The sequence below is a fragment of the Prionailurus viverrinus genome, chromosome C1, assembly GCF_022837055.1.
Source record: "Prionailurus viverrinus isolate Anna chromosome C1, UM_Priviv_1.0, whole genome shotgun sequence".
Lineage (NCBI taxonomy): Eukaryota > Metazoa > Chordata > Mammalia > Carnivora > Felidae > Prionailurus > Prionailurus viverrinus.
Window position 1 is genome coordinate 122,862,968 of NC_062568.1, and position 12,582 is coordinate 122,875,549.

Consider the following 12,582-nt stretch of genomic DNA (forward strand, 5'->3'; position numbering starts at 1 on the left):
CATGCTACTAAATAATGAATGAGTAAACCAAGAGATCAAGGAAGAAATTTAAAAAATACATGGAGGGACAGTGCTCACCAAGGCCGATGCCTGGCCCTCTAGCAAGACCAAGCCCCACTGCATTTTATTTTATTTCATTCGTGGCTTTGCATAGACTAAAGTTTTGTGGGTTAGGTTCAACTCTGGACCTCCTTAAAAAGGACCCATTTTTTTTTTTTCTTTCCAAAATGACAGCTTCCAGCCATGCACTAGTGTTAGATTTGCACTGGGTGATGCTGAGAGATAGCAAGCATTGCAGCTCCTATAATTACAGAACTTATGTGGTAAGGAAGATAAGAGATGACTTCAGAGAAAATAAGAAGGTAAAGGATCCTGTAGAAATTCAAACCCTAGTGAATAAAGTCAAAATAGGCCTCGGAATAATCCATTGCAGGTCCACATTGGCCAACTGTATTTGACTGACAAGTTTATGAATGAGAATCAAGAGAAGTCCAGGACTTAGGGAGCTGGGACCAGGCACCTCCAACAGCTGTAGACCACCTTCAGCATTCATTCTCTGCTTGGGATGGGGGCTCTCAACAGAACACAAGTAGTCTCTTACATCAGCTTAAAATAGCTTCTTGCTCTGTCTGCTGTAGGAGAAGCTCAGTCAGGTTTCCATTCTTCTGCAGCCTTAGTGGAAAAGGATGGCTCTCTCTTGGTTTGAGTATTAGAATGAAGACCTGAAGCTCACTCAGAATAATTCTGTGTATTATTGTGTCACTCCTCTTTTATATCTCATCATCACCTGTTTAGAGCACTTCCACACTTTGTTTTTGCTTCATTGACAGTAAACAGAACTGTCTCTCTTAAAAAAAAAAATACATGGATACAAGTGAAAATGAAAACACAATGGTCCAAAATCTTTGAGACACAGCAAAAACTGTTCTAAGAGGGAAAATTATAGCATTATATAGGCCTATCTGTAGAAGCAAGAAAAATCTCAAAGAAACAACATAACCTTACACATAAAGGAGCCAGAAAAAGTAAAACAAACAAAGCCCAGGGCTAGTAGAAGGAAGGAAATAATAAAGATTAGGGAAGAAATAAATGAAATAAAAACTAGAAAAAGAATGAAACCTGGATCTGGTTCTATGAAAAGACAAACAAAATTAATAAACCCTTTAGTCAGTCTCATCAAAAACAGAGAGAGAGAAAGACACAAAGGATAATAAGAAAATATTACAAAAAAATTGTATGTCAACAAATTGGACAACCTAGAAGAAATGGATAAATGCCTAAAAACATATAATCTTCCAAAACTGAAACAGGAAGAAATAGAAAATTAGAACAGACTGATTACTAGCAATTAAATTGAATTGGTAATAAAAAAAAACTCCCAACAAATAAAAGCCTAAGACCAGGTGGCTTCACAGATGCATTCTATTAACATTTAAAGAGTTAATACCTATTTTTCTCAAGCTGTTCCCAAAAAGAAGAGGAAGGAAAGCTTCCAAATTTATTCTATTAAGTCCGCATTACCCTGATACCTAAAACCAGATAAAGACACCACAATAAAAGAAAAATACAGGCCAATATCTCTGATGAACACAGATTCTAAAATCCTCAACAAAATAGTAGAAAGCCAAATCCAACAATACATAAAAAAATCATTCACCACAATCAAGTGGGATTCATTCCAGGAATACAAGTGTGGTTCAATATTTGCAAATCAATCAACATGATACATCACATTAACAAGAGAAAATATAAAAACTATGTGATCATTTTAATAGATGCAGAAAAAGCATTTGACAAATTACAATATCCATTCATGATAAAAACTTTCAAAAAAGTAGGTTTAGAGGAAACATACTGCAACATAATAAAGGCCATATATGAAAAACTCACAGTTAACATCATATTCAATGGTGAAAAACTGAGAGGTTTTCCTCTAAAATGAGGAATAAGACAAGTCCACTTTCACTACTTTTATTCAAAATAGTAGTGTGGGGCGCCTGGGTGGCGCAGTCGGTTAAGCGTCCGACTTCAGCCAGGTCACGATCTCGCGGTCCGTGAGTTCGAGCCCCGCGTCAGGCTCTGGGCTGATGGCTCAGAGCCTGGAGGCTGTTTCCGATTCTGTGTCTCCCTCTCTCTCTGCCCCTCCCCCGTTCATGCTCTGTCTCTCTCTGTCCCAAAAATAAATAAACGTTGAAAAAAAAAATTAAAAAAAAAATAGTAGTGGAAGTCCTAACGGCAGCAATCAGAAAATAAATAGACGTCCAAATTGGTAAGAAAGAAGTAAAACTTCCACTATTTGCAGAGGACATGATACTCTATGTTGAAAACCCAAAAGACTCCACCAAAAAGCTATGGTAACTCATAAATGAAGTAAGTAAAGTTGCAGGATAAAAAATTAATATCCAGATATTGGTTGTATTTCTATACACCAATAATGAAGCAGAAAGAGAAATTAAGAAAACAATTCCACTTACAATTGCACCAAAAATAATAAAATACTTAGGAAGAAACTTAACCAAGAAGACAGAAAAGATCTGTCTTCTGAAGACTATAAAACACTGGGGCGCCTGGGTGGCACAGTCAGTTAAGCGTCCGACTTCAGCCAGGTCACGGTCTCGCGGTCCGTGAGTTCAAGCCCCACGTCAGGCTCTGGGCTGATGGCTCAGAGCCTGGAGCCTGTTTCTGATTCTGTGTCTCCTTCTCTCTGCCCCTCCCCCGTTCATGCTCTGTCTCTCTCTGTCCCAAAAATAAATAAACGTTGAAAAAAAAATTTTTTTTAATAAAAAAAAAAAAGACTATAAAACATTGATGAAAAAAGTTCTAGATGACACAAACAAATGGAAAGATATTCTATGCTCATGGACTGGGAGAATAAATATCGTTAAAATGACAATATTGCCCAAAGCAATCTACTGATTTAATGAAATCCCTATCAAATTATCAACACTTTTCATAGAACTAGAACCAATAATGCTAAAAGTTGAATAGAATCACAAAAGACTGAATAACCAAAGCAATCTTGGGAAAGAACAACAAAGCTAAAGGTATCACAATCTAAGATTTCAAGATATACTATAATGCTATAGTAAGCACAATGGTGTGGTAATGGCACAAAAACAGACACACAGATACATGGAACAGAATAGAGGGTCCAGAAGTAAGCCCACACTTATATGGTCAATTAATCTACAACAAAGGAGGCAAGAAATATACAATGGAGACAAGACAGTCTCAACTGATACTGGGAAAACTGGAAAGCTACATGCAAAAGAATGAAACTGAACCACTTACTTACACCATATACAAAAATAAACTCATAACAGACTAAATACCTAAATGTGATACCTGGAACTATAAAACTCCTAGAAGAAACCAGGCAGCAGTTTGTTTGACATAGGCCATGGAAACATTTTTCTAGATATGTCTCCTGAGGAAAGGGAAACAAAAGCAAAATTAAACTATTAGGAATATACCAAAATGAAAAGCTTTTGTACAGCAAAGGAAACCATCAACAAAACAAAAAGGCAACCTACTAAATTGAAGAATATATTTGCAAATGATATATCCAATAAGGGGTTAATAACAAAAATTTGTAAAGAACTTACACAACTCAACACCACAAAAAACAAATAATTCAATTAAAAATGTGCAGAAGCCCTGAACAGACATTTTCCAAAGAAGATATATACATGAGTTTCTTAGGAGCCAAACTTCGGAGTTTCCTCAAAAAATTAAAAATAGAATTATTGGACAATCCAGTAATTCCACTATGGGGTACTTACCCAAAGAAAATGAACACTTAATTCAAAAAGATATATGTGGGTGCCTAGATGGCTCACTTGATTAGGCACCCAACTCTTGATTTTGGCTCAGGTCATGATTTCACTGTTCGTGGGTTTGAGCCCCATGTCAGACTCTATGCTAACAGCTCAGCGCCTGCTTGGGATTCTCTCTCCCTCTTCCCTGCCCCTCCCCCACTCCTTCTCCTTCTCTCTCTCTCAAAATAAATAAACATTTTTAAAAAAAGATATATGCTCCCCTATGTTTATTGCAGCATTATTACAAGATCCAAGATATAGAAGCAACCAAGGGGATCCATTGATAGATGAATGCATAAAAAAGATGTGAGATACACACACACACACACACACACACACACACTATGGCATATTACTCTGCCATAGAAAAAGAATGAAATCTTGCCATTTGCAACAACATGGGTGGATCTAGAGGGTATAATGTTAACTGAAATGAGTCAGTCAGAGAAAGACAAATACCATATGATTTCACTCATATGAGGAATTTAACAAACAAATGAACAAAGAAAACAAACAAAAAACCAGACTCAAATACAGAGGACAAATTGTGGTTGCCAGAGGGGAGGAAGGTGGGAGGATAGGTGAAAGGATAGGAGAGTACACTTATCTTGTTGAGCACTGGGAAATATGTAGAATTTTTGAATTATATTGTATACCTGAAACTAACACTATATATTAATTATGCTTTAATTTAAAAATCTCTAAAATACTCCATAAAAATACTCACTCAAGCAAACAGTTTGATACACAGACTACAGAATCAAAGAATATATACCTAGATTAAACTCTTCTAAATGGATAGTTTCATTTTTGCTATACCAACAAATGTGGGTATGGGTTTGGTAGGGAAAAAAAAAAGGCAGCCTACATAATGGAGGACTTCATGATGGTTTCAGTAAATTTTGGACTATCAAAAACATGATGCATATGTAAAATTGGTTAATTTGATCAATTTTTTTAGATATTTAAGATATTTCTATAGATTTTGTTTCTGGTCATTTCTATGATCAGCCCTCTATGGTTGAGCGAATGACAGACCTGTCCCAAGATTGGAGGATTCAGTTAAATAGTAGAGAGATCAAAGACCTTGCTATAGATTTGGGGGAAAAAATTATACCATGTGCTTGTGCTTATGTCCACCCAGGATGCCATTCAAAAGAGAATGATTTTAAAATAGATTTATCACTGGGTTTATTTTGTTGACCTTGGGAAATGTCACCTCCATTTCACTCCACCTCTATTTTCCTCAAAGGAGCAGAGCTGCTCACGGGAAGGTGAAGGCAGAAACACATGGCCAAGTTAAAGTAAAGATATTGCAAGTTTCTACACAGAGAGAAACATTTTCAGCTATCCAGAATGTTAACAAGGAATAGGATTTGTGTATCAGAAAAGTACTCTCCTGAGCATAGTGTCTTAGTTTATAGATTAGTGACTACTTCATTATAAACACAAATTTAGAGCTTTATGAAATTATTTATATTAGAGTCTAGTACTGAAGTATTTTTTTTTCCTTGACATTATTCTAAAATGGAAGGGAGAACATTACCCATGCTTTCCTATGATAATTGTGGACTTCCACTCAAGAGAAGGAAAGAAAAGCAAGCAGAAGCAACATTTGAGAACTGTCTTCCTCATTTCAGACTGCGACTACATGAATAATCTTCTATTTTCACAGTAAAGCTCCCATTAGTTATACTGTGAAATTGCAGGCTACTTTTTCTCCAGAGATCTCAAAGTTCTTTTCTGGTATCAATTTGTCAATAGGCCAATGCCTCTGATTGTATGGAGCCCACAGGAATCTGTGAAAGCCTTTCATAGGCTTTATGACAACCAAGCTAAGGAGTATCAATAATGACTGCAAGTTCTTTTGCCAAATGCTTACTTAACTAACAAAAGACATTTCCATTAAAAGAAAAAAAGTATGGCTTTGAAAAAAATTGAAAACTCAAGGGCGACATATTTACATCCTTCTTAAATCTACTCAAGCTTTCATTCAAAGATTAAATTTACGCATGTTATACACTTATACAGTGCCTGGTAAAGTATACTCAATAAAATTCATTACTATTAACTTTACAAATATATGATAATCCAACATCTATTATTTATTAGTTATTGTGACTTAGAAAAAGTCATTAACCTTTTCAGATCTCAGCTTTCTCATTTATAAAATGGGGCTTTGCCACCTACATATTAGGATTAACATTATTCAAGATGTATGAGATCATTTTTAAGTTGTTTTTAATGGAAATATGAATTTTTAGTATAATTAGCCTGGGATTTGAACTTTAAACACTTTAGAAATTCAACACAGATAATAATGAACTATATGTAATAACATTATATATCACAAATATTTAATAAACTGGGAAAAATGTAACACTGATGTTCTACCATTTATGGCTAGATTCCTTCAGAATAAAGTTTTTCTTGGTGATCACGCATAAATTTATGCCACCTTAAGGATGGCTGTAGGCAGATTCATGGAGTTATGAAGATTTGTTCTGGAACATTCTGAAGCAAAATTTAAAAAGGCATTTAAGCAGTCTTACAAATGCTTCTAACTGGAAAACAATGGTAAAACCAATAGTCCAGTGTGCCAGCGAAAATGTCATATAGTCTTAAATGAGTATTTTGGGAGAAGAAGGAACATTGGGGTTTGGGCTAGGATTATGGAAGACCCTCTGAGCATCAGAACTTATAGACATAAGCCAGGTTAGGTTGCTTGTATTTGAATTCTGTGTTCACTGTGATCTTTCTGACTACTCCCACATCTGAACAAGGACACAAACCTATGATACTCAATGACAATAGCAGTGACTTTGATATGTAATCACCTATTGTTAGGAATATTATATATCTCACTTATGTAAGTGTCATCTCTCCAGCAAAGCTTTTGGTATCAAAGGCCTAAGTCAAACCAAGGGTCTGGTATGTATTGAGTGACTTTTTCTTATACCATATTTTACAGGTTTCAAAGTTAATGATGTCAGTGAATCTTCACAAAAACCATGCAAAAGAACCCGGAGCTCTGAAAGTTTAAACAGGCAACTTGTCCAAAGTTACTGGGGTAGGCTTCAATAAATATTTATTGAATTGAATCTCCATATCATCTGTTAAGTACCATGATTTGTGATCACTGAGCTTGCAAATACATAATAAGAGTTATAGTGCCTTGTATGGCACTTTCCCGTTTTATATAGTACTTTGCATTTTATAAAGTGCCTTCACCCACATAATTGTGTTTAATGATTGATACCTTAGAGAGTGGGAGAACATGCCAAGTGTAAGAAATGAGGTTCCAGTATTATGTGGTAGGAAACATAAGGACAGCTGAGCAGGATTTAGATTAATTCATGGATGGCACAGTCATAACATTTGTTACTGTTGAGATAGATCCACAAAAGGAAATTATTTGAAAGGAAAGCTAAAGACAGGGCTTTGCTTATCTCCTTAAGCTATAATGTCCTTCTCTTTCTTCCTCCATCTCAGAACAGTTTACTCTTCCTTCAAAGCTCAGCTTAAAGACCATCTCCTCTATGAAACTACCACTGAGTTCTCTGAGTTTGCAATGAATCACTTCCCTCTGGATTCTCACAGCTCTTTAAATGTAGCTCTTGCATAGAATTTATTTCCTTCTGCTTAGTAAATAACTGTTTATAAAGCTTCTTGAAAGCAGAATCTCCCGTTATCTCCCATTTTGCCCACCACAGGGCTCTGGCAGTATTAAATGAACTGGAGGGAACCCACTATTTAAAATACTGAATACTCCCACAAAATATCCCGAAGGGTGGTCTCATGCCAGATTCTGCATGAGGTTACTTCGATACTGTAAATGATAGCAAGGACAGTGGAAAGAAGAATCGAAGAGGCAGAAAAGGTTATTGAGAGACAATAAAAAAATTAAAAAGTAAAAGTGCACAGAGCAGAGATTTGGGAAAGCAGACTGTTAGAAGAAAGCTCATCCCACAGTTATATATTAAGTGTCCACTATATCTCCGGCACTAAACTAATTTCTGTGGATGAAAAAGAGAACAGGGCTCTGTCTCTGTTCTTCAAGGAGCTTCCAACCCAGTGTGGAAGGCAGTCAAATAACCCATAATTACAAAACTAAGTGCTAAATGTATTGTTAAGGGTAACTACCTATTATAATGTGGCAGTTGCAAGTCTTAAAAATTCTTGTTTTTAAATTGCCTTAAAAATATGAGGAAATGGGCTGGCTGGGTGGCTCACTCAGTTAAACATCTAACTTTGGCTCAGGTCATGATTTCACGGTTCGTGAGTTTGAGCCCCGCATCAGGTGAGCTTAAGCCCCACTTTGGGCTCAAGCCATATATATGCATATGTATGTATATATACATATACATACACACATGGAAATGAAGTTGGGGCTAGACTTCTAGTCTTGTGATGACAAAATTATTTTACTGTAGGAGTTTCAATAATAAAGTTGCATGTTTCCTAGCTCAAAGAATATACTATGCTAAACTTATAACATCATTGAGCAAATCTAGCACTTGACAACATCCAGACTTTCTTCAAGAAGAATCAGTTTTACTTTCCTATCACCACCAGCATTATGATTATATACTCTCATAGGAACTTTAATTTCTTCCTTGAAACATTTATCACTGTAGTAATTACTGGTATACTTGTGTCGTGTGTTTCTCCCTGCTTTGATCATGATGAGCTCTACGAGGCTGGGAAATGTGTCTGTCTTGCTCATCCTTACAGCCCTAGCTCAGCACCATGCACCTACTACAGGCTCAATAAGTATTTGCTAAATTGGTTAAATTACTAATATTTGTTACTTTTGTCATTCAATAACATAAAAATAAAACTTCTCTATGGCTTGCAACAGCTTTTTCCCCACTGTGAGGTGCTAATTCCAAAATGCAGTGTGAGTCCAGAACAAGATCAAATTATAACTGAAATCCACATAGTGCACAAAACAGCAAACACAGTTGGGCGGCCTGTGCCCAACACAAAGAAGCCAACCAAGTCTTAGATGGGGGCTGAGATCCAACCTATTTTCTCTTTTCTAAGACATGGCACAAGGATGCATTTCTTGGAAACAGAACCTCTTCCTGATTCACATAGTAGCCTTGATAATACAACTTGTTGGCTGCCCTAATTGAACACACTATCCAAATACCATGTGTACTTAAATATAGTGGGAGAAGGTGAGAATCATGGATCTAGGTTTCACTTAACGATGTTATTTTTAATAAAGGTATAATTGACATACAACATCATATTAATTTCAGGTGTACAACATAATGGATCAATATTTATATAATACTGCAAAAGGATCACCACGATAAGTCTAGTTAACATCTGTCACCATACATAGTTACAGAATTTTTTTTCTTGTGGTGAGAACTTTTAAGATATACTTTCTTAGCAACTTTCATATATGCAATACAATATTATTATAGTCACCACACTGCACATTAATTACATCCTCACGACTTGTTTATTTTATAACTGCAATAACCCCTTTTGACCCCCTTCAACCATTTCTCCCACCCCACACTCCCAGCCTCTGGTAACCACCAATCTGTTCTCTGTATTTATCAGCTTGGTTTTTTATTTTCTTTTTTTCTTTTTCTTTTAGATTCTACATGTAAGAGAGATCATATGGTATTTATCTTTCTCTGCTTAACTTATTTCATTAGTATAAGACCCCCAAGGTCCATCCATGTTGTCACAAATCACAAGATTTCATTCTTTTTTATGGCCGACCAATTTTCCATTATATATATATATATATGTGTGTGTGTGTGTGTGTGTGTGTGTGTGTGTGTGTATGTATATAATTTTCTCTATCCAGTGTTAGACATTTAGTTTGCTTCCATATCTTGGCTACTGCAAATAATGTTGCAAGGAAGAATGTTTCATTTTGTTGATCAGGACTTAGTGCAGGTGGAAATCCATTGGATATTTTTGAGGAAGGAGATACTGTAGGTAATATGGCAGCCAAGAATATTGATTTGGGATCCAGAATTTCCATTTCTCATACTGAATTTCTCTCTTCTACTTCAAAGCATCCAAGAGAGCCAACATATTGTGCCCATTCCAATATTTGATTAATAAAATAGCTTTTATTTAATTTATTTTCACATAGGTAATATTTGTTAGCATTTTCTTTTTGTTTTTAGACAGAGTGGTTATGCTCTCATTAGACATGTCTAGTGCATTTGTTAAAACACTATCCATTATAATCTCAGTGCAAATGCCATTGCATCCATGAATGATTATTTTAATACTTTGTTATTTAGAACACCTTTCATTTATTTCAAAACCACAATTGTGAAATTGTTATTTTAAATACCTCATTTGGAGCCAGACCCTCATAAGCAGTTAGTTAATAGATGCCATTGGTAACATCAGGAAAGGCCAGACAGTTCACAGAAAGGGGAACTAAAGGGAAAGCCTTCAGAACATCCTTTCAAAGCAGAATATGAGAATCAAAATGCCTTTAATTTTTTATCAACAGAAATGATCACAATGATAAAAATAATATTTATTGGGCATCTCCTATGTGCCAGACACTGCTAAGCACATCATTATCTTACTGTCCCTCAGAACAAAAAAGTGAAATAACTTGATTAAGTTGGAACTTGAACCTGAAGACTGTTTGAATTCAGTAAAAAGCTTTAAAGGCATGTACTTTCCCAAGTTAGACAACTCCACTTCTAAAAATACCTGGTTCTAAATGCCCAAGACCCAGGGATCTCGGAAACTTCCCATCTAGAAGGGGCAATTGACCCTTTCTTAGGAGGCCATAAAGAAGTACAAAGCTACTCCTTTACTGTTACTACTCCTAAAACAATCCCAAGTTGCCCCAAACAAACAAGCAAGAGTATAAAATATGTACCAACAGTGTACCTGTACTGTCAGTCTAAATGGAAACTTCCTGGCTGTGGTTTTAATTGGAAATGGAACCCTTCCCTTGCTGCCCAAATTTATTACAGTTACACATCACACTCAGGTTTTCATCTAGGAGACAAGTCATTCTGGTGATGGATGGGGCAATATTTATATATCATCTTGCAAAGTAAGCAAGGAGACTTCCAGTTTAAAAGCACTATTGGCTATTGTTATACTCTAATAATGAAAACAATGATTTTGGAAAAAAGATTACTTATATATAAACAATTTTTTAAACTGTGAATTTTGTATTAGTCATACAGATCAGGGTATACCTATCAATTCAGGTGGCCAGATGCAAGATGTTACTCTTAAAATTCATTGCCCACTGTGGAAAGATCTAGTCAAAGAAGGTTCTCGTAGTTTAGCTCAATATTTATTCCTCCAAATTTCATGCTTCCTCCTGTTGATTCACCATTACGAATATTCATTAGCTTTGTTCATACAACTTCCAAGTGATTTACTATTAAATAATTAAAACAAAAATGAAAGATTAAGAGCCATGGTACATACAGTTTTATCAAAAATCCTGTTAATTATGGTTGCTATGATCCATCATAAAATCCAACTATGAGTGCCCGGATAGCTAAAGCCATCAAATAGACAGGATTTTTAAAATATTCTCCATTTAATAACAAGAGGAAACATATAAGAAAACAACACAAAACAAGACTTAGAAGAAGCCTTATAATCTGCTGGTAGGAACGCGACACAGAGCAACTACATTTGATGAAAATGCCCACACTCTACAGACCACAGATTGGTTTCTGGGTGCACACCTTGAGGTAAACAAAACAAAATGCAACAACTCTTGATCATATCCACCAAGATCTAGGTACAATGGTGGTTCTTGTAGAGTGGATTGTAACTGCAAAAATCTAAAACTAAAACACACACACACACACACACACACACACACACACAAACTTGCTAAATTCTCACAATTGAACAATGTATTTATCCAGTGGAACAGGTAGGTAGGTAGGTAGGTAGATAGATAGATATGGATATAGATATATATCCTTTTAATATGAAGGAACCATATCATATAGATCAAACAGATAGTTTACAAAAATAGTGTTGAATGAAAAATTTAAGCTACAGAATAGTTTTTTCAGGATGGTAACATTAAAAAACCCAAAGTCAAAACCATAAGCTATTGGGGCGCCTGGGTGGCGCAGTCGGTTAAGCGTCCGACTTCAGCCAGGTCACGATCTCGTGGTCTGCGAGTTCGAGCCACGCGTCGGGCTCTGGGCTGATGGCTCAGAGCCTGGAGCCTGTTTCCGATTCTGTGTCTCCCTCTCTCTCTGCCCTTCCCCCGTTCATGCTCTGTCTCTCTCTGTCCCAAAAATAAATAAACGTTGAAAAAAAAATTTAAAAAAAAAAACAACAAAAAAAAAACCATAAGCTGTTTATGAGCATATAAGCTTCACATAAAAAATATATATTAACATTGACTGGAAGGAAATACACCAAATTTATGATACTGGTTCCCTCTGGAAAAGGAAGGCATGGAAGGGATCCGAGGATGGAGACAAGATGGTTTCAACTCAGTCAGTAACATTTATTTTTTAAAATCCTAAGAAAAACAATGTAACGTCATCATTGTTAATTTTAAGTGGTGGTTGTACATACATCTGTTATATTAAGTGCCTTTAATTTAAAAAAAACTAAAAAAGGAAAATATTTATGATACCTTCAAGATTAAGGACCTCCAACATAGCCTAAATACTTTAAAGAACACGTATATATTAGAGCAATAATCTTTAGTATGAATGCCATCATCATATTAACATATCTCTGTTTTAGCAGCTCATTTATTCATTCAACA

The 12,582-nt window shown here is 35.7% G+C and overlaps 1 protein-coding gene and 1 pseudogene across 3 annotated transcripts in view; one reads left to right on the plus strand and one right to left on the minus strand.

Moving 5' to 3' along the window:
- Positions 1-12,582, minus strand: part of NTNG1 (netrin G1) — a 339,124-nt gene that overhangs the window by 305,571 nt on the left and 20,971 nt on the right. The gene's annotated exons all lie outside the window — the stretch shown is intronic.
- LOC125172643 (LYR motif-containing protein 4-like) lies at positions 228-502 on the plus strand (annotated as a pseudogene).